Raw genomic sequence first — 22844 nt, forward strand, 5'->3', positions numbered from 1 at the left:
TTAACAGTTATTGATTTTATAAATTAGAGAAATTTTAATAATGAATAACTATTCCTCTTAAGTTTTAATTACTGCAAATTTGAAAAGTTGTTTGGAAGACTTTACCTTGAATGCAGAAAATGACACGGGTGTTTCATGTTGTATTTTATTACAATAAATTATTACATGACTTTTTCACTTATTTTGATATAAATTAATACAAAGTAATGCAAAATATATGAAAAATGTGTTTAATAGAAATTCTACGTCAAAGGGTTAAGTATTCACTGTAGAGGACACTATATCGGAGCAAAAATATTTTCATGGCAATTTTGCTTGTATTTTAAAATAACTTTTTCCGCATATAAAACTTCATGATTTGCTCTAGTTTTTTCTAAACTCACTTTTCTCTAAACTTAAAACATTTAAAGTGCCAATCGAGGTGAAAGAGAATTTGCTTTACCCTTTAACTCACAGATTTTCTGAAGAAAAACCGGACAAAAAAATAATATTTTTATGTAAAAAAAACACACTCTAGAACATTGTCTTTTCCTTTGGTGGACAATTTTGATATACTGGTCTTTTGCTCCATGGAAAAAGGCTATATTCAGAGATGCCACCTGCTCCGGAAACGCCAAAATAGTTAAAAAGACAGTAAATAACTGCAAAGTAAATTTTGCAAATATTTGACTCTTTTGCTTGCTTTTTAAATGGTATGGCATGACATAAGTACTTGTCTTGTTGGTTGGTTGGGGTGCCTGAGGCCGAGATGGCCCTTTGTACCTTCATCATGAGATGAGGATCGATGAGGTGGAACCCTGTGGTCAAAAGCATACAGCTAAAGATGAAATGGAGTGAAAAAAAATGGCACATTGCCATGGTGAGAAAATGAAGATAAACTGGAGGTGAGGAATAGCTATGAGGTGACTTGAAAACGAATTGAGAGTAATCAACAAAAAAACAAAAATGAAGACCACTGTGCTTTACTTGAAGAGAACATCTCGCTGTTTTTAAGATTACTTATCTCTATTAGATAATTGGCATCACCAGTTAGTAGAGCTTAGTTAAGCCAGACCCCTACTTGCAAAACATGCATCAACCAGTCGGTTTCGAACGCAAACGGCCGTCTTTACAGTTTGATCGGACAGGTCCTAGACGCAACTAACGAAAGGTCAATGCAATCATCACGTTCTATGGTCTAAGCCAGTGGCTGGCAAACTTATTTGCCGAAGAGCCAAATATGAACATTACAACAATTTAAAAAAAATTGGGAGCCAAATTTGCTTGTTTAGTAAACTTATATTACTCTAAATAAGTAGTACACTAAATAAAACTAAATTTCATATTTAATAAATATTTATTAATGCGAACAATGTGCTTGCATCTCCTTGGAAAGTTTGAGTAAGTCAGGTTTGTATGTGTTGTTTTTAATTTTAGGCATGATTCCAAGTTCTCATCAATAAGACGACTTCTCAGTTTACTCTTGATAATGTTCATGCTTGGAAAAGATTGTTCGTATATATATGTAGAACAGAAAAGGGAAAGAACAGCAAACGCCAGCTTTTTCAGCTGATCGTAGGAGTCAGGAATACTATTCCAAGTGTTGAAAATGATCATGTCTTCCTTCTCCAGGTCATTCAAGGCAGACCACTTGTGTTGTGGACTAAGATCAAATTTTTTCTTCTCCAATATTTACAATTCAACACAAAGACGTTCGAATTTAGAGCGCCATATCTTCTTGTTTTTTTTTAAAATCCAGCAATTGTATGTCAAAGCTACCAATGTCAATTTCAAAAGGAGAAAATTTCAATTCGGTTATCGTAACATTAAGAGGATTTTTGACAAATTCTAAAGTTGCTCTGCTGTTTTTAAATTCCTGAAACCTGCTGAGAAATGCTTCCCTCATATTTAAAATTTTTGTTTTAAAATGGTGTTTATCAATAGAAGAATTATCTACTTGGTGATGCCTCAGCAGGCTCGGAAAGTGAAATAATGTTTCCCTTTCAAAATCTCGAGCAAAAATGGATAATTTGTTTTCGAATGTTATTACTTCTTCTAACATCGAAAAAATTAAAGTTTCCTTTCCCTTCTAGTTAACGATTAAGCTGATTTAGATTAGACGTAACGTCTACCATGAAATAAAAGTTTTGGATCCACTGATCGCTTGTTAGTTCTGGATACTGAAAGCCCTTCTCAAGGAGAAATGCTTTAATTTCCAGAAAAAGGGACACGAAACGTTTTCAAACGTTCCCTCTTGGTAACCAACGTACCTTGTTATGAAGCAGAAGAGCAGCGTACTCACTCTCCATTTCAAATAAAAAATTCTTTGAATTGGCGATGATTAAGATCTTTAGCTAAAATAGAGTTGATAATGGTAATTAAAATTTTAATTACCTATCTATCTTTTAACTTAAGCAAGAAATTATGCATGTTATCGATGTATAGAAGAATTTTAATTTATCAAAACAAGGTGTAATTTTTTTCTTACCAAGTTTTTTTTTAAATGAAAATATTATTGCGCCTTCCGCGGATATTTGTGCCAGAGCCGCACTTAAGGAGGCAAAGAGCCACATGCGGCTCTGGAGCCGCACTTTGCCGACCACTGGTCTAAGCTAAACAATTTACTACTGCCGGCTTACACGGTGTTTTCACGTTGACTGGATCTGGAAACTATTTCACCTTAATGTTCTGTCTTTAAAACATTGATCAGTGATCGACGTCGCAGTACTGCAGTCATCAGGCTTGCATCAAAAGCTCACGAAGGAAGGGTGGAATCATCGCCGAGGCAAACGTGAATACATAACCAGAGATTCCAACTTGCTCCGCACAGCAAATCTGTATTTTAAAGATCAATTGTGATTCTTGGTTTAATAAATTTAATTTAGTAGATTTTTATCCACCACTATTTCTAAATAATTCGTAGTATTATAAATAATATATTATATAATATATTTATAATAAATATTATATAATAAATAATATATTTCACCACATAAGAGTGCTCATGTTATGCTATGCATACCTTCCAACTTATGAGAATTTTGAAAATAATTTTTTCTAGTGGTAGCGAACCAAAGTAGAAATTTTTAAAGCAAATGGATCTCTCATAAAACTTTTATTAGAACTTAAGAATCTAGCCATATGGCCTGCACTTTTATAAGTAATAGTGGACAAGTTACGCTAAAATTAATTTTTTTTAAATATTAAGACATTAATTTTGCTACCGTCTGAGAAGAAGATTTCTGAAACTACGGAAATTCCGTAGCAGTTGGAGGGTATGTGCTATGCCTTTTAAAAAGAGTGCAAAAATAGTCAAATATTTGTAAAATTTACTTCGTAGTTATTTACCGTTTTTTCAATTATTTTGGCGTGTCCGAAGCAGTTGGCATTTCTGCGTAAGTACTTACTTTACTTTATTTACAAAAATTGGGCACCTGGGCCACTTAGCGGCCCCTATCCCATACATCTAGAAATTTACAGAAAATTTATAGTAATAACATTTTGAATTTAGCAGTCGATGTGGTAGCTAATAGAAAAACAAGCACTTTGCTTGAGTAAATATAACATTTGAATATCTGATTCATCGAATCTAAGTTGATATATATAAATATAAACATAATTTGACATATATATATACATAAGTTGACATAAATAAATAATAACATAAATTGATACATATTTCACTAATTAAATTTCTATATTTTAACTAGCACATATTTAATTGTGACATACATTGAAGTTCATTCGAATACATTGTGGTAACCATAAAAAAATTAAGCCGTTTGCTTGTGAAATAATAAAACAATGAAATTTAATATGACAAATTGACTTAACACTAGAAATATTGATTGTAGACTTAAATTAAAAATAAAGATAAAACATGATTTGATATGTACAGTAATTGATTTTTGAAAAATGAAAGGCATAATTGATGAATATAGATAAATCATACCTTGATACATGATGAAATAACATATTTGGAGAAAATGCAGTGAATATATTTTATCAGAGAAGTATTGCTCATTAAATACAATAGAATTTTCAAAAGAATTTAACATGCAAAGTTGATATATATGTATGCATAAATTGGTTATATTATCAGAAAATAATTCTTAATGTAATTTAATTTAACTTAAGTAAAAGTCTGATGTGAAAAGTTCAGTGAATTTAACTTGAGAGTCTTGAAAATAAAAGTAGAACTCACTGGGATTGAGATGTTTCCCCGATGATCCCCCGCAGAAGACGGAGCACTTCTTCATTTTTGAGCAATTCCTGTAATTCTTTGATTAATGACACTAATCGATGAGCAAGTTTAGGCGTCGAATATGATGTTGTTCGAGGGCTCCTTCTGCTGGGACGGGTCTCGCACCCAGTATAGTTGGCTGTGTGGCTTTTGTAACAATTACAGCATTTTGGAGGTGTAGTTCTGTCTTTGTTGCATTCATGTGACCTGTGGTTTTCAGCACATTTTACACACCTTGCAGGTGCATTGCAGTGGCTTTGTGTATGTCCATAATTTTGGCAGTTGTAACATTGTATAGGTCCTCGACCTCCTCGAAATCGTTCGATTTTGATCGGGATCTGCTGTATGTTGTTGACTTCGAATATTCTTTGGTGATTCGCCGTTGATGTTAGGATTATGAGAAAAAGTGGAAGGAGCCGACAGGCCTCTCCCATTCTTTTCTTAAACTGCACAATTTTAAAGGTTTCAATACTGTTTTTCTGTAATTCTGTATTGATGGCATCTGTATCAAAGTCCACAGGCAGGCCCCGGACCAAAACCTTAATATATCTGGCTTGCAGTGTTATTTCAGGTTTGCTGGGCGGATCCCGTACTTTGTAGGTATCCTCCTTAGGTTTTGTTGTCGGCAAGATAATGACGTCATCTGTTGAATTATGTTGGCTAGAAGAAGGACAGCTGTTTGCAGATATTAGTGTAGAATTATCTTCAATTGTTTTGATTGCATTTTGCTTTTTCTTCTTCTTTTTTCTTTTCTTTGCAGGTGGTTCTGTGCTATTGTTAATATTGATGTCCGTGTCTGTTTCTGTATTCGGTGTTGTATTCAGGTTTTCATCTTTATTTTCCATGGTTATGTCTTCAGTGCTTGGATTAATTTCAGTCATTATTGATTCGAGTTGAATGGAGTTTTTATTCATCTCCTTGTTTTCTTCCGCTTGAAAGTTTTTCCTCTTCCACCTGACGTGATAAGCTGCATTTGTCAGTTTTAGGAAGTAGGAGTATTCATAGTCTCCAGAGTAACTTGATCTTATTTGAATGAGCAGTTTGCTAAGTAATTTATCTAAACCAATCAGCTCCTCTGTATCAAACTGAGTGTAAAACTCTACGAGATCGTCAATATGTTCGTGTTCAACTGGTGGAAAGTATTTTTTTGATATCCCACAGGTAGCAATGATTTCTTCTAATGACGTGGATTCTTTGCAATGCGACGGTGAATTACGAATGGAGAGTGAGACCTTTCCACCACGAGCTGTTTTATGATACGGCATGACTTGAAAAAACAAAATGGCGGGCTCAAAATCCAGACATCAAAATGGCCAGTTGTCAGTATTGTCTCTCCCGACTCAGGAACCTGACGAGATCAAAATCTGTATCACTCACCTCGTAACGTTCAGGATAATCAGCATCAATTCAGCATAACCGGCATCGCAAGGGAGAAGAGAACGTCAGTAGAGCATGATCAGCATCAGTTATCGGCAGCGTTTTCGCATGGCATCATTTCGAAAAACTCTTCCTTAAAGTGACATCACCGCATCTAATCCGTGACACATGACATCAAGTAGCGTAACCAGTTCGTGAAATTCCGTGTGTGGATGATTTGCGTAAGTACCAAAAAGTGGTGAATGATATAAGCCTATGAATTATTTAGAAATAGTGGTGGATGAAAATCTACTAAATTGAATTGATTAATCCAAGAATCACAATTGATAAAATACGACTTTAACATATATATTTGCTGTCCGGAGCAAGTTGGGATCTCTGTAAGTGCTGTTATATGTATTCGTTCATGCGTCAAATTGACGCGTGTTCGTTGAGATAGGCATACATACCTGCCAACTCTCCCGCATTTTGCCGGAGATTTTATTTTCATATTTAAAGTGGTAGTAAATATATACTATTTTTTCTTTTATAAATTTAATTTTTAAATGATTTTGATCACCACTATTCTTACAAAAATCAAGCTGATATATTAATATGCGTTACTATCATGGTTGACAACTTAATTCTTTTCAAATACAACGTATTTGTTTGCTTAAAATTGAAGTTTTAATTCCATTTTAATACCACTGGGAAAAATGATAATGGAAGGGATTAAAAGTTGGCACGTCTGGGTATATAAGAAACGTCCGTAAACCTAGTGTTAAAGGAGAGACAATATACTATGTATTCAGTCTTTATTATGTGAGTTACCAACTTTGCTTGTTTTGAAGTTGCCGCAGTTTGTTTCAAAATTGTTAACGACTAATTTACAGAGATGCTAACTGCTCCGGACACGCCGAAATAATTAAAAAAACCGTAAATAACTACACAGTAAATTTTGCAAATATTTGACTATATTTGCTTGCTATATTAAAGGCATAGCATAGCGTAAGTGCTGTAAAGTGGTGAATTACATAAGCCTACGAATTCATTAGAAATAGTGGTGCATAAAAATCTATTAAATTGAATTTATTAAACCAAGAATCACAATTGATAAACTACCACTTTAAAATATATATTTGCTGTCCGGAGCAAGTTGGCATCTCTGAATTTATAGAATCGATTTTAAAGCTTTATATTAATTATTTATTATGGTGACAACACGATATGTAATTTTGCGCCATTCATTTAAAAAGATAAAAGCAGAAGATTAAAAAGATAGGAGCTATTTTTCCTTTCTTTTTATAATTCAATGTCTGCGTAACTATCGAATGAGGGAGCAAACATGCTAAATGTAATCTTTCAAGGCAAAAAAAAAAAAAAAAAACCTTTATGAAGTTTTGTTATTTTAGTTCGTACGATTTAAATGAATATGAATATAAATTTGTTTCTCTCTGGAATAGAATGCTATGTTAATTATAAAAAAAAATAGTGCGTGGAGTTCCTCCTCGCGGAAGAAGTTAAACTTCGCAATCTGCGACGTTAATTGTTGAAGGATCACTAGTTCTATTCAACGATTCTTTTTCCTGCTCCGCTCGCTTCCGTGCTCTGTAATCAGGGTAATATTGTGCATTTTTCCCTCGTGGACCTCTTGAACCAGTGCTTGTGTTTGTCTCATCGTCTCGCCCTGGAAAATGTATTTGTATTAATAATGCATGTGAATGCGTCATAATGTAATTTCAGAAGAGAAACAATCAATTGATATTCACAAGAGACGTACCTTGACATAACCTTAAATCCGTCGCATTGTCCGTGGGATTGTTTTCACTCATCTTTTACAATTGTTATCCACTAAATTTGAAAATAAAAAATACTACCCTATTTAAATTATATGTGTATCAAAACAAACTAAAAAAATATTTATAGAAAAACAGTACTTTAATTATTTTTATGCTAATGAGAACCAAAACAATATGGAAATGAATGAGGGAAAACTGGATCCTACCGCGCGATTTCCCGGCCAATAAAATTGTAGCGTTAAATGTTTAACGCAACCTTGTTGGAAGTCGTATAAGAAGTATAACTTCAATAATTATTTGAAACTTTCTCTTAATTATGTTAATTCAATTACATTCAGCTGTTAACAGCTCGAAAAGCAATAGAGATTATCTTTCCAATCAACACTAAATGAAAAGTGTCTACATTTTGCAGAAGATTTTTTTTTAAACATCTTCTTTAATTTTTTTTCTAACATGTATTTTTTACTCACAGAAATATTTTTAAACTCTTCAAAACTATAAACCAATTCCATTTTTATTACTTCTTCTTACTTTTATTTATTTATTATTACTATACATTTTTAGGCGTGTGGTGAATTATATATGGCGAGTTGTGAAATTGAAAAATAATTTGATCTAGGATGAACCGATTAGAAAAATTAAATTTACTTAATAGAAAAAATATAATTGCCTTAAAAGAAAGAAAATATCAAGATAAGTATTACTTAATTCGATAGTCTAGTTCATACTTAGTAGAGTTACGCTTAGAAAAGTCTAGTAGAGTTCTTGCTTAGAAAATACTTTGTGAAAATGATTGCAATCTTTTTGAAAAAAGTTATTTTAATAAAAAAAGAATTAACAATAAAAGAAGCAGCAAGAAAAAAGCAGTGTAAATTGAGTAAAATAAACTTTTTTAAGCAGTTAAAGACGTAACTAGGCTGTTGTTTCAGAGGGGGTTAAAATAGTCAGCCATGATGATCTAAAAAAATGGCGCATCATAAAGTTTAAAATTTTGTTAAAAAGAAATTGTTCATAATTTATTTTGCAAAATGTAATACAGTTAATAATTTTCTAAGTAATACAGTTAATGATTTTAATAGTTGACTTATTTATATTTCAGTATTAAGTCATGTAATACCATGCACTCTTACTGGTATTACAGGTTCAAAAAATCATTTAATTTTATAATTTACTGAAACATTATTCTCTTCGATAAAAATTTTATCTGAAATTTACTATCGTGCAAAGGTCTCTAATCAAACGTAATATTATAGGTTGTTGATTGGAAATGTTTGAAAATAATGCATAATTCTATTCTATTTTTAAACTTGTTCAGTATGCTTATCATCAAAAATAGAAAGTCAGCTCTTTGAAAGTCACTTCAAATCAAACGCATTTTTCATATCAAGCAGATATAAAGTGAATTGTGCTTTTCCTAGTTATCGGTTTCCGTACGTCAGCGTAAGTATTGGATGAATATTTTTGTTTATGATAATAAGAATTAGTTAAACTAAAATTTTTACAAATAATTATAGGTTCTGAATATTTAAATTCCTTACCGTAATTTTCTATGTATACCATAAATGGAACATTGATATTCATTCCTTTAGAATTTGTTCTTGTATGACTTAAAATATGAAAAAAACGAAAAAAAAACGAATATTCAATTGAGTTGCTTGCAAGTATTTAATTTTATTCGAAGCAGGTTACACTAACGATTAAATGGTAAGATGATAAAAAAATTCGTAACTCAAGAGTAACCTATACATGGGTAACCTATGCAAAAGTTTACACTAACAAATAAATAGCAAGAAGATAAAAAATTTACTATTTAAGAGTACCATATACCGATATTTAAGAGTAACATATACCAAATAACATACACAAAAGCATAGGCACATACACTCGGAGTAGCATGCATATACATTAAGGACTAAATAGCAAGGAGATAAAAAATTCCATATTCAAGAGTAACATATACCGAATAACATACACAAAAGCATAGACACATACACTCGGAGTAGCATGCATATACATTAAGGACTAAATAGCAAGAAGATAAAAAATTCCATATTCAGGAGTAATATATACCGAATAACATACACAAAAGGATAGACACATACACTCGGAATAGCATGCATATGCATTAAGGACTAAATAGCAAGGAGATAAAAAATTCCATATTCAAGAGTAACATGTACCGAATAACATACACAAAAGCATAGACACATACACTCGGAGTAGCATGCATATACATTAAGGACTAAATAGCAAGAAGATAAAAAATTCCATATTCAGGAGTAATATATACCGAATAACATACACAAAAGGATAGACACATACACTCGGAATAGCATGCATATGCATTAAGGACTAAATAGCAAGGAGATAAAAAATTCCATATTCAAGAGTAACATATACCGCATAACATACACAAAAGCATAGACACATACACTCGGAGTAGCATGCATATACATTAAGGACTAAATAGCAAGAAGATAAAAAATTCCATATTCAGGAGTAATATATACCGAATAACATACACAAAAGGATAGACACATACACTCGGAATAGCATGCATATGCATTAAGGACTAAATAGCAAGGAGATAAAAAATTCCATATTCAAGAGTAACATATACCGAATAACATACACAAAAGCATAGACACATACACTCGGAGTAGCATGCATATACATTAAGGACTAAATAGCAAGAAGATAAAAAATTCCATATTCAGGAGTAATGTATACCGAATAACATACACAAAAGGATAGACACATACACTCGGAGTAGCATGCATATACATTAAGGACTAAATAGCAAGAAGATAAAAAATTCCATATTCAAGAGTAACATATACCGAATAACATACACAAAAGGATAGACATATACATACGGAGTAGCATGCATATACATTAAGGATTAAATAGCAAGAAGAAAAAAAAATCCGAAATCAAGAGCAACATATACATAGGTAGCAAATACAAAAGTACGGAAACAATTCTATACTAATTCTATGTAAACAATATTTTTAGAAGTAAATGCTTTGGAAAATTCTACATGGCGAAACAGTTGGCTCAATTTTTGAAATCATGCTTGAATCTTTTAGAAATAATGTCCTTTTTACCCATGGAGTATTGGGATCGACCAAATAGAGGAGAAGAAGTTAATAACTTTTTTTAATTCCAGTACCAGCAATTTTGAAATAATTTAATAGGACTGTAACATTTATCCAAGAATGTTATTGAATTATAGTGTTATTAAAAAAGGAAAAAAAAGCTTTTAATTTGATCATATTTTTGTCGATGGAAATTTTGTTAGGGTGAAATTGAAACCATTTCTTAAAGATTCAAGTGAGCTCGCTCAAATTGTGTCAATAGTTTTGCCATACAGGCCTGAAATTGAGACAGAAAAGAGAAAAAAATAATGGTTGAATCATTTCAATAACAGATGGCTTTTAAGAGGAGTAAGTCTATTTTTAATTATAAACTCAGTATTATGAACTTTTTCTGACGGAAGAAGCAGTTTTATATATGTATTGTACCCGTTAAAAAAGTTTGTTTGTTATGGATATTTACACTTTCCAAAAAAACAGCTGTAAATGAAATTTTTAGTTGACAACTTTTACTCTTTTCCGTCATGAACTTTTAGTCCTGTTGCGATGCAAAATCTTCCAAATCATTTGTTACTAAAAGAAAGATTGTTGATGTAAAGTACGAAGTGTTTCCATAATTTTGTGCAACCCCTCTTTGCTGTCCTTCCTAACCCTTTCTGGACGGGCGATTCATAAATATATTCGTAAGGAATCAGTATCAGGATGGTAAAATATTAAAAGCGGTAGCTTAAGTTTGGACATAGCTAATTTGACGGATTTATTTTTGCTTTCACTTTAAATCTAACACATCCAATTCATGTGTGCTAAAAGTGTAACTATAAAATTTTTAGTTCGAAATAAGTAGTGGTGAATTAAATAAAGAAAAGCATCATTACCCCGCCCACAAATAAGCTAATAGTTTTGTTACCAGTTTTTATCTTTTTTTACCCTGATTATCGCCACCCTGAGAATGCATATATGACTCGCCCTTCTCGAAGAGGTTAAAAGCATCAGCTACCAAACATCAAGAAAAAGGCCAGAATGTTTTACACTGCTTGGAATAAAATCTTTGTATGCTAGTGTATTTCAATTCCTTTCTTTTTGATATTAATTTAACCCTTTAATGGGCTCTTTATTTCTAGTAAAGGTAAATTAAAATATTTTTGGAATTGAAATTGTTTTAAGAACAGTAATTGATGCTGGATATTGGGGTTATCTCGGCGTTTGGCGCGAAGCGCCACTAACCGATTCATCGATTCTGTTTTGTCGTATTCTGGGAGGTCCTAAATATCTTTGAAGTTGTAGTATGTTGTAACGACAAATCAAGTCCTTAAAGAAGTAAATCTTTAGTTTTGAAGTGAAAATCATCTTTGGAATGGGGAGATCCCCTTGAGTAGAGTTTTATGATAAAGTTAATAGTATTTTGATAGTATGCAGTCTGAGCATAAAAAGGTGGTAATTGGGCTGAAATTCGAATTATCACGGATTATATCAATATCGAACAACTTACTGAAATCTAATGTGGTGCATGATTTTGCGTCGCTATAAAATTTTGTGGTCAATTTAGCTATAAAGCAATTGATATCATCAATGTTTAAGTCTTTTTTGAGTAATCTATTGCTAATCGCCCTTGGGGCGCCAGTCATTGTGCGTAAAAATTTACCTTTTGTTGTAGATAGCTTCTTTTTTAGGTACAGTAATTGATATAAAAAAAAACTCATTTAGTTTATAAGAATGCCATTTTTTTTGGTGGTAAATATATTTAACATGACCTATTAGGAGCTTACTGACTTTTATTTTTCTTTATTTATGAAATACATTCCTTAAATGCTACAAACTTCTAAAGGAATTATGTATTTTATAACTTTTATACGTTTTTTAAAAGTGACAAATGGTTACCAATTTTATTCCAACTCACTTCAAGAAAGCTGAAGTTATTGAAAAATGGAAACCTAAATTAAAAGTGGTAAAACGTGGTGGTAAGTATACTTACTACGGCCTTCAAAAGGGTTCTTACTGGTGGGTCACGCTAGATTGTCTCATCTTGGCAGCGCACCGGAGTAGAAACTGGCAACAATAAATTTCATTTTTTAGTTTTTTTCCGGGAATGATAAAAATCCATAACTACCAATTGTTTTTAACGGATGCAATTTTTATACTGAATTGCTTCTTCGCCGTGATAAATTTCCTTACAGTGAATTGTTATTGTTGAGAATAGATTAACTCCTCCCGAATATTATCTAATATTGAAATAGTTCTTCTACCAGTATTTTCACTTTTCCCGGCGTGAACGCGTTAAGTAGGTGTGGTGTGGCAGTTAGGGCTAAGTGACGGAAAGCAAGATATTGCTTGTCCCCAGGAACCCCGGTCAGTGTCAATATTTAAGCTGATCGGTCTGTGTAGGGGTCTGGAAACTGGCCTTGCATTAGGAAGGTTCTGGGTTCGGATCCCTGGCAAGGCATGGATGTTCTTTCATTCTCTGTACTATCTGTCCTTACTGTGGGAGCAATGTTGGACCACCTAATATGGTGCCCCTGAAAGAGGGGTCAACAAATCCGCCCTATTGATACATAAATTGACAAAATATTAACACTGGTGGGATTCAATCGCAGCTACCCTTTTGACTAACATTTCAAAGCATTCATATTTAAAGCGAACACATTCTTTACATTTATTTTCAATAGTAAACAGAAAAAAAATATTCTAGAAAAGGTGTAGCTAATTTTAGTTTCTTTTTAAAAAAATTTTGAATTTCATTGTTCACCAATTTCCGCATTTTTAGTCACCTGTGGCAACACTGGTAATAGTTTCTTTTTCGAATCTTTTTTCCATTTAAAATCCGTTTCTCCAACAAATACAATTAAAATAATAACGCATAGAAAACGTGTGTAAAAAAATTTGCAACAATAAGTAATAAGTGACGGAATGAGTTGTAAAAAGGAAATTTAATGCAATCGAATGCATTTTTCAAAGTAAATTGGTAAGTTATATTTCTTTAAACAAATAATAATAAATAAATAAATAAAATTGAATAATATTTTTTTCTATTACGGGGCTGTAGCGGATCGCACAACCCTCACCCTGGCCTGGTTTAAGGTTAAGGAAAATCAATAACGGAAAACTAACAAACTTTTAATGATTCTGAAAATTACTTTTATTATGCTTATTATTTATTTATTTTTGTATGAATATGTATTAAATAGGAATGAAATAATAAAATGTTTGATTTATATTTTGATTTTAGCTTCTCATAATTAAAAAATAAATTTTTAAATTTTAATGTCATTATTACAAAGGGGTAAGAGTTCATTTATATAAATGTTTTAAAAAAGCTACTTTTGATTAAAAAAATAATTTAATTTTATTCATTGAAATTTTGAATTTAAATGAAATAAGAAAGTATAATATTTCCAGATTTATTGTAACCCTTTTACATTTGAAAAAGAAAAATTAAAAGTTAAGGTTCACACATTTATTTAAAATAATTTCTATATTAATGTAAAACTATAAGTTGTATTGCTAAATACACTTACTAATTAATACACAATATAGAAATAAATATCTATAAACCAATTGTATATTTAAATAAATAATCCCCATAATCTAAAGCGGTAAGATGTTAATTGATTTAAAACTTTATTCAATTCAAAAAATTACATGAAAATTCGATTTCATTTCTACTGAAGAAAATTGAAAGTCCTAAAAACAGAAATAATAATCTGTGCAACAGAACACTGGTATTTCCAAGCGTAAGATTATTTATTCCTCATAAGACTAACTAGATTTCTTATTTCTTCCTTTCAAATGAAACGCAGCAACGGGCACGCACGCCATCTATCGAGTCCATCATACATGAAAAACTTTCGCGAAACAAAGCTAACGCGTTGAATGCCATGGGGGTCAGCGGCATTGAGTTTGTCCGTAGCGCCACGAGGCTCACAGGTGAGCGGCGAAGATAAGATTATAAGAAACACATAATTCGAGTAAATTTTTAATTTTTTAAAAAATATTATTATCGTTTCTGAAATGGTTTGAAGAAAGTAATACAATATAGAACACACAAAAATAGTTTTATTTATGAGAGATGCTTTATTAGAGATGCCGACTTGCTCCGGACAGCGAAAAAATATTTTCAAGTGGTAGTTTATCAATTGAGATTCTTGGTTTAATAAATTCAATTTAGTAAATTTTTATCCGCCACTATGTCTAAACAATTCGTAGGCTTATATAATTCACCACTTTTTTCAGATACTTCAAAAATAAACTCTCTATGGCATAAGGGAAGATTATAAGAAGACTCGTCGGCGCCCCTAAATGCATTAGCAATAATAGTATAAAAAGGGATCTTAAAATTGATGACATCAACATCTATATAAAAAATTTAAACCAAAATTTCTACGATGAAGCAAAAACCTGTACCACCAGCAATTTTAACTCACTCCTAGATATTGAATTAATTGACGACAACACTAAATTTAGCCCAACCACTGCCTTTTTCCTTAGGGATATGATGTTGCCCTAGCACACGAAATACACTCTCGATTTTTGGTGCTAAGCACCACCTCTTCCCCCCATCTCCATTCCACCTCACTACTCCTCATCATCGATTTACTACTACAGATGAATCGGTTAATGCCGCTTCGCGGCAGCGCACCGAGATTTATATGATTTCTACCACCAGATACTTCAGCTACATCTTTTAAAAAACTAGCAAAATCTGTCTAATATTTGCAAATTTAGTTTGTAGTTATTTACCGTTTGGCCAGACTGGCAAGACATGTAAAATTAGGGTGGCGTTCAACGTGTTAAGTAATTCATTGAGTAAGCTGACAAAAGTGTGTAGTGACGAAAATCTGATCCAAAAATTTAAAAATAAATAAATGAAAAATGGTATTGAGATTTTCAAAACTGCCTAAACGTGTCGACCTACGCAAATAAGTAAATCTGATCTCAGATTAACGAAATAAACAAGAAGTAGTTACAAGATTTTTAAGTTATTCATTATCTTAACCTGACAGTCGGCGCTGTAATTTGTAAATTTGGCCCCAACATAATACATTAAGAAGAAAGTGTAAGTAAAACTTAATAATGTACATAAATTCAGAGAGAAAGAAGGAAAAAAAATTATAAGTCGTCAGCATTGCAATGAAAAGAGTAACAAATTTCTTTTTATTAGGATTTACTTTAAAATTTAAGAAATAAAGATCATACATTTAACTAAGCGAGTTGGTGAATACAAATTTATTAAAATACAATTAATTTTTTTACTTTAGCTGCTAATTTTTTAATGTTTGTACTGACCGAACCTTATAAAGAAAGAATAACTAAACTGCAAAATTATTTCATGATTAGCTATTTTCTCATCCAAATAAAATGTGAGTGGCCCCCACAATAGATAGTAATTAAAAGCCAACAGGTTGGACCTTTAATTATCAATTATTAATTTTATTGCAAGGAATATAAGTATGCAAGGAATAAAAATAATTATATTTTTATTAACAATATGATTTTTGTTGCAACCGAATCAAACTAGATAAAACTGTTATTTATCACATCATTTAATTATTACTTTAATTATCAAATTTTTACATAATTTTATAATCGTGTGAGCTGATGACCCCGTCATCTCTTTTGCCATAGTTTGTTTTTCGGCTTTTTATTATTTATATATATATATATATATATATATATATATATATATATATATATATATATATATATATATATATATATATATATATATATATATATATATATATATATATATATATATATATATATATATACTAGCTGACCCGGCAAACGTTGCTTTGCCACATGAATTATTTCTAGAGTATGAATATACATCTTATTTATAGTAAGTGTGTGCGTATGTGGTATATGAGTGGAAGAGGCATGGAGCGCTGTGAACGGTGTCAAAATGTGAAAATAACAGCACACCAAATAATAGTTTTTTTTAATTTATTGTAACTTTTATTTATAAATTATATATACAGCGAATTCTGAAAGTATTAGTCAACAATATTAATCTCTTAGTGCAATGGAGTGTACAATATTTTTTGTCTTTCCATCTTAAGCTAACACAAATAAATTGGATGATTTGCCCACTCGACAGCATGCCACGCATGAATGCTTAGATTTGGGAACACCGTGTGAAAAACATGGTGTGCTCAAATCTAAGACAAAAACAGACATTGTTTGGCCTTGTCATTGCAAATGCCAATCTAATGGAAGTGTTTGTCTGAAATCACCTGAAAGGAGTAACAGAGTGCCGCCAAATAATTTGTCATTGTTTTTTATATCTTTCAATGTTCTGTTCAACGCTTAAAGCGAATGTTTGTGTGCCATAGTACATTCATCCCAGGTGATAATTTTACAGTGTTTCAACACTGTGGCCATAGATGATTGCTTTTTTTTATGTTGCACACTGCATCTGGGTTGTTTTGAATATTTAGTGGCAGCTTAAATACTGAATGAGCTGTTCTGCCTCCATCCAATAAAGTTGCCGCAATGCCAGATGATGCGACGGCCAACGTGAGGCCATTATTTGATCGCATTTCAGCGAGAATTAACAAAATAATAAATGTTTTGCCAGTTCCACCTAATGCATCCAAAAAAAAATCCACCTTGTTCAGCCAAAACTGCGAGCATAATCAACACCTCCTAGAAAAGAGTAGGCCTCTGCACGGGTTACCATAAATATCCTTTAGTAGTCCAAACGTAATGACATATTTCGTATTTTCAACCACTGCGCAGCTTAGGATCCCAAACGTAATGACATCTTTCTTATTTTTCATCAACTGCGCAGTTAACTTCGTCACATCGGACTACTAATTTGATCCGTGCTGAGGCCTTCATTATTCTAGGAGGTGTTGGCATAATGCGGTCATAAATGTTCCTTTGTTCCTCATTCATTAGTGGAGCATTGCGAGTAACAATCGCTGCCATTTCTATCGTATTGTATTGAAGTTCACGATTCATGTCAGTGGTTAATAAATCAGATGCACTTCGATTTGGCGAAGGCATACCGAAATGACTGAGTTGCAAGTTCGCAATAGTAATGCAAAGATCCTCAATAGCAATCTGTGCTTCATTGCACATAGCATAGCTGAATGCTATCGTTAGATCGTTGCAACGTGTGCGATGTTGATACCGTATGTCATCAGTCATCGAATCTTTGTGATTATCCCATAACGTTCCTATACGTGCCCGGATACATGTAGTTAATACTATAGCAAATAGTAGACGAATTTGCTTTGCAGTACAGTTCAATGCTGCTTTAGCAAGCATACATTTCCACGGGTTGTCGTCTTCCATCAAGCCGAGTGCAAAGCATGCATCTTTATACTTTGGATGCTGATGTCCATCGACTTTACGTATATCTTGAATTGACAATGAGCCGGTGACATTAGCCAACAACAGTCGAAAATAAAAGCACTCAGTCTGCCTTGGATTGACTGTAAATACTCTCCCCTACGGTGTTTGATTTGAATAAACCGGGACATGCATCAATCGGTGTGCCTTGCTTGCAGGGTGTCCATTTTTTTTGTTTGAGCCCATGTGAAATAGTGTGGTATTTCTGAGTAGAGTAATGTCCGTGCAAAGGCACCAAAAGCATCCGCACGATTACACAATTCAAAAAAATTCGGTTAGTGTAGTTTTTGGTGGATTTATAGCTCGGTCAATCGCGGTCTCGTTCGTGAAATATACGCTCTGACCGTTTTCAAGATGGACGGCTAAATGACTAACGGTTGGATCATGAATTGGGAATCCAAAGTTACGCCAAACAGCTTCATTGGAGCTGATGTACCGGCCAATTTGGTACAGCGTTATTTCGTCGTTGTTATTCACTGGAAGAGCAGTATTTTCGACTCGAAATACTGCCATATCACTGCCTTCATTCACATACTTGCAAATATGTTTGATGCTCTTCTTTTAAGGGTGAGCATAAGTATTAAAGTTTAATATGACTTGTTGCAACGTGCGTGAATATTACTTTTGATTTATCATGTCTCTATGTCTCTTTTGGATCCGAATACGATTAAATAAAGATATATTTAAAATATACGTTAAATTTGTCCAAAAAATGAAAAAAAAATTAGTTATAAACCTATTCTCAGACCTACTGAATATACGTATAAAATTTCGCCAAAATCGGTCGAGCCGTTTAGGAGGAGTTTAACCACTAAAACTGTGACAAGAGATTTTTATATATATATATATATATATATATATATATATATATATATATATAGAATTCCGACAATGGCTGATCGATACAAATTCCGGATTTGGCTTGCACCGACCACAATGCTAACGTGAAGTATCCTCAGTGGTAGACGGATCATGGGTTAGAGTCCCATTGCCGTCAGGCTGACCGTGGGAGGTTCTCGTGGTCTTCCTCTCCATGTAACACAAATGCGGGTTAGCTCCATCAAAAAGTCTTCCACGAAAGCAAATTGCTCCCAATACTCGATCTAGGAGTTCCCTTGTCTTCTGAATTGGGTTCAAAATTACAAGGCTACGGAGTTGAACATTAGTAGTCGTAAACTCATGAAATTCGGTCGACTGTTCAACGACGGTTATAAAATTATAAAATAAAATGACCTGAAAAATTAAAATTTAGGTTTTAAAATAGTTAAAAATACTGAGTATAAAAAATATTTTTACCTTGCAATTTAAACTTTTTTCATCATTATCAAATTAATTAGCAAAAATTATGTTTTTTACCTAAATTTCTTATTATATTATATATATTTGTCTTTGGCCGAAGCCGTAAAACATTTTATGAAAGCATTATTTTCGTATTATGAATTCTTAAAATGAGATTCATCGAAATAATATTGATGCAACAAATTTTTGAACCCTTATAGCAGCTGAACTATAAATGATTTTTAAAACTTTATCCACCACTTATCTTGGGGGCTCCAAATTCTATGAAAAAAAAGCTTTATTTCTTTAGAAAAAATAAGTTTTTTTGCTCAATATAAATATATTCTGCTAAACACTTAACTGTTATGCAAATCTTAAGATTTCTTTCTGGAGATATTGCGAAATCTCTTTCCGGAATGAAAATCTGACCAACCTTTCAAAAGTATTAAGGCTGATCCATGTTCTTTTTTTTTTTTTTTTTTGCTGATAGTGAAAAAACGTAACATTTTAAAATTGTGATTAACCCCTTCCTCGCCGACTACTAAAAATTATTTATATGTATGATAAACACTTCTTATGATTAAAGTGTTACTAAATATTTATATGAAGTGGATAGTGCTTTCTGTTGCCTGTCATTTTACTTTTAAAAAAGCACAATATTTTTGTTTAACTATTTAATTTATATCATTATATTATAATCTGTAAAATTATATCTTTTGTAATCTTCTACTATACAAGAGATATTCGAATAAATGAAATGTTGCATAACATTTTTAAAACAAAAAAAATTTTTTTTTTTCTCGTGTCCATAAATTTTTATTTTATTTCAAACTGTGGCAGACCATAAAAAATATTGTAACTTTGCTTTATATTCATGTGCCTTAATGCATATCACCAGCAGTAAATTTTTATTTTGGACGAAGCTCAAAACGCACGTTAAAGCGACTATATATAACAAAAAAAGCTATTTAATACTAAACAATGAATAAAATTTTGAAGTTAAAGTACGAATTACTTTCCTTCTAATGCCACGTACTTTAAGAAAACCTTGTTCACCAGAAAAAAAAAAACTTAAAAACAACTGTGGATATTTAGTTGCTGTATTAAGACCAAAGTTAAAAGCTGATTATTTTTTTTAAACGCGTATTTTGAATTGCGCCAAACTCGTTAATCACGTTTTTCAAAGCTGCGTCCTTCTGTCTTTAAATGTTTTCATCAAGCTATGACCATTTTTTAAACGTGTATTTTGAGATATATACAGGGGTTGAGTAAAATAATGGAAATAGATCAATGTTCTATTGTTTACCATCTCCATGTAAAAAATTTTTCTTTTAACAATAAATGTTTTGAAAGATCTTACATTGGAAAAACTGTTGTCACAATCTGAAAGATCATGCTTGAAACGTTCAGAAATGATGCTATTTTACCCATAAATCAGCTTTTAACTTCCTTCGTTTATTTCGATCGAGGCAAATTTTGCATGGGTTCTTACTTTTGTTGTTAAAAGAAAAATTGCTTAATGGGCATTTCTGTTGGCACATCTTGAAGAATCATGCTTGAAGTTTTTAGAAATGATGTCATTTTTACTCATAAATCAGCTTTTAGCTTCCCTCGTTTATTTCACTCGATGCAAATTTTGCATGGGTAAAAAAGAACGCCATTTTTAAAAGCTTCAAGCGTGATCTTTCAAATTCTGCCAACAGTTTTGCCATGTAAAATTTTACAAAAAAATTGCTATTGAAGGAAAAATTTTATTCATGGAGATAATATAGAAGTGTTTCCATAATTTTGATTTGCCGTGTTGGCTCAAGGGATAGAGGTGAACTTCCACTGAGGGGAACCGGGTTCAAATCCCAACAATAGCTGGTCGATACGAATTCCTCAAACACCTCGCATCAACCACAGTGCTGATGTAAAATATCCTGGTAGACGGATAATGAGTTTTAGTTTCCTAGCCGTTAGGCTAACCATGAGAGGTTTTTGTAGTTTCTCTCTCCATGTAACACAAATGCGTGATAGTTCCACTGGAAATGTTTCCTATGAAGGTAAATTTCTCCCAATAATTGATCTAGGAGTTTCCTTGTCTTCTGGATTGGGTTCAAAATTATTAAGCTACAGAGTTGAACATTGGTAGTCGTAAACCCACAACTGGATCGGTTTAACAACGGTTCTTAAATATCTATATTCTTTTAATCCAAATTTCAAGCCATGTTCATTTTCTAAAACACTTTTTTGACAATCTTTGAAGCCCTCATTTCAAGCTATATTTATTTTCTAAAACACGTTTTTAGCAATTTTTGAAGCCCTCATTTTTAGCTATATTTATTTTTCAAACGGGTTTAGCAAGTTATCTTCATTTTCTGACTCGCACTTTTAGAGCAGTTTCGAGTTTTTCAAGCTGCCCTTTTTCTTTCAGACTTTTGAGAAATCACGCTCATTTTAGCGTTTATTTTTGAGATTTATCTATATTTTTCAATTGCGGTTCTTAAGCTGTGTCTATTACAGTAAACTTATATTTTAAACACTGCTTTTCAAACAAGCATTTTTAGCGATGTCCATTTTCGGAAGCTTGAACTAGTTCTAATTTTTCATGCACGCATTTTAAGATACAGCTTTCTTCTTCTTCAAATACTTGTATCAAGCTTGTTTTTTTAAACGTGCTTTTTGAAAAATATCAATTTTTTTTCAAACCATGTCCATTTTCTTTAAAACGCAGTTTTAGCTAGGTCTAACTTTTCAAGCACGCACTTTAAGTTATGATTTTTTTTTCTTCTGAAAACACGCACATCAAGCTCCTTTTCTTAAACGTGCATTTTGAAAAATATAAATTTTTTTTCAAACTTATCCATTTTCTTTAACGCGCATTTTTAGCTAGGTCAAACTTTTCAAGCACGCATATAAAGTTATGGGTTTTTTCTTTAAACACTTATATCAAGCTTCTTTTTTTAAACGTGCTCTTCGAAAAATATCAATTTTTTTTCAAACTTATCCATTTTCTTTAACGCGCATTTTTAGCTAGGCCAAACTTTTCAAGCACGCATATAAAGTTATGGGTTTTTTCTTTAAACACTTATATCAAGCTTCTTTTTTTAAACTTGCTCTTCGAAAAATATCCATTTTTTTTCAAACTTTGTCGATTTTTTTTCATACGCATTATGAGCAAGGCTCAAAATAATAAGTTCATTATCAATATGTATCAGGAAGGTTGGGTAAAGTGCAAGGTTGCAAATTTATTTGTTTTATTGTCTGCTTTTTGGAGATAAAATCAGTTCTTAAACACATAATAAATATTTTTTTCCAAATAAATTGATTTACGTCATTTCATTATCGAACGATTTTTTTTATTGGACGTTTAAAATATTTTTTTTTTATCAATGTAGTAGATATTTTTGAAAAACACGGAACTTATCGGCATTCGAGGAAATAGAAGATTAGGTCAAGGTTTCTTCTAAAAAAGATTTACTGATGATAAGTATAGTATATGGACTAGATAAATTTTGCATCAATATCTATAATCATGGGTACGCATACTTTTATCTTGTGTTACTGATTAAATTTAAAATACTTTAAGTTCAACAAAAATTATGCATAAATAAACATCTTCTAATATATTTGTGTTCATTAAAATGAATGTTTGTATTTTATTTTAGTGTTTTATTGATTGATAAAAGTCTGATTTAATATTTACTATTAGAATCACTGAAAGGTATTTGGTAAAAAATTCTTTATGTTTCTTTCTTA

At 31.9% G+C, this 22844-nt stretch overlaps 1 protein-coding gene across 6 annotated transcripts in view; it reads left to right on the plus strand.

The window, feature by feature from the left end:
• Positions 1–8633: 8633 nt before the first annotated feature.
• Positions 8634–22844, plus strand: part of LOC107456108 (retinaldehyde-binding protein 1) — a 54723-nt gene continuing 40512 nt past the window's right edge. The window contains exon 1 of one of the 6 annotated variants that reach the window (XM_087163814.1): positions 8634–8817. The gene's annotated coding sequence lies outside the window, so the exon portion shown is untranslated. Of the gene's footprint in view, positions 8818–22482; positions 22625–22671; positions 22817–22844 lie in introns of those variants that run through there. The other 5 variants (XM_087163823.1, XM_087163815.1, XM_087163819.1 and 2 more) reach the window with 5 other exon arrangements.

The sequence above is a fragment of the Parasteatoda tepidariorum genome, chromosome 5 (assembly GCF_982258835.1).
Source record: "Parasteatoda tepidariorum strain Cologne lab strain chromosome 5, Ptep-v5.0, whole genome shotgun sequence".
Lineage (NCBI taxonomy): Eukaryota > Metazoa > Arthropoda > Arachnida > Araneae > Theridiidae > Parasteatoda > Parasteatoda tepidariorum.